Genomic DNA, 1,541 nt, shown 5'->3' on the forward strand with positions numbered 1-1,541 from the left:
AACAAAATAAAAAGAAGTTCCAAAAAAAAAAAAAAAAAAGTTCTTTATAGGAAACTAGACGTTGAAATAAAATGTTAAGTGACATTAGTGGACACAGTGGTGAAGTAAAAAAAAAAATACTGCAGTACTGCTATTACAAGTCATGTATTCAAAGTGTGTTTATGTACAAAAGTGTTTTCAGCAAAACTTTAAATTTCAAAAGTATTTGTAGTGGCAATCTGTCCAATAATCTTCTTTACCGCCACTATTAAGCAAACCTTCAGCAATAAGCTTGACTGGTAGTAATGAATCTTCTGAGCAGGTAACTTTGTTCAAAATCTTATCTAAATAAGCAAAAACAAAGTTACAAGATTCAATCATGAACGGACCGTCAAAAAACTAAGTTGTTCCTTCGGCTGCTCAATCATAACTGACGCTCAAGTGGCTGTGACATCACAAGCTATCAACCCAAAAAAGGGGCTTCACAACATTTTTCAGTTAACTATTGAGCCCTGTCATTATGGCTCTTACAGTATTCATTCAAAATACTTCCTGTGACAATGGACTGATCAACTGTAAGTTAATTAGGAACAGTTTTTATAATCAATCAGTTGATTTTAGTTTTGTGTTTCATATCAAAGTGTTAAAATGCGAATTGATTACCTTCTGTGAACATGTGACCACTTTTTTCACTGCATTGTGGTCAAACTTGCTGGTTTATTTTTGAGCTCCTCATGCAGTAACTACAGCTGGTGAATGAAGTAAAAGTACAGTATCTCCTCTGTGAAGTAGAAGTATAACATGGCACCACACTCAATAAAGTGCAGTTACTACAAACGTGTACTTGGGTGCAGTAGCTGTTTGCTGTGAGCTGAGACAAACAGCAGATGCTGAGTCACATTCTGCTGCAGATTCTTTCACAATAAATGAGTCAGACTGGATGCAATCAGGACCTCCACCCTCACCTTCAGCAAACACCAAATTAACCAACAAGCTGCGGGACTCCAGGATACCTGCCCTCCAGGTGTGCACTGTGATGCCTCCAGTCATCAGCCTGCTGAACTCTGACAGCCCGATGTGAAGGTTTGGGTTTATTCTGTGCTGCTGCTGTCTGCTGGTCTGCCTGTCAGTTTTACAGCCATGTGAACTGCGTTGACTCAGTCTGGATCTGAATCTGGATCTGCATCTGAACCACTCGTGCAGGCTCATTGTCAGACGGGCAGTCAGAAACTGATGCTGCCTCCAGGGGAAACGTGATCGTGGCCTGTGCAGGACTCTGAGACCAGAACCCACGGCTGGAGCCCAGACTCCTTGTCATGTTTAGCATTACGTTTCCCCAGCAAACAAAACGTGTACATGAACACAGTTTCTAACACGATTATTAGCAGATATGAACAGATTTAGTTATTTATTCTACCAGTTCTGTCTGTCCACCTGTCTGGCTGTGTGCCTGTCTGGCTGCCTGCCTGTCTGTTTCTGCTGCCTGTCTGCCTGTCTGATCCAGGCTGAAATAACTTGTGGGTGGACTGTGATGAATCCTCATGGGGTCAGCAGTGTTTTGG

This window comes from Scatophagus argus, chromosome 20 (genome assembly GCF_020382885.2).
Source record: "Scatophagus argus isolate fScaArg1 chromosome 20, fScaArg1.pri, whole genome shotgun sequence".
NCBI lineage: Eukaryota > Metazoa > Chordata > Actinopteri > Scatophagidae > Scatophagus > Scatophagus argus.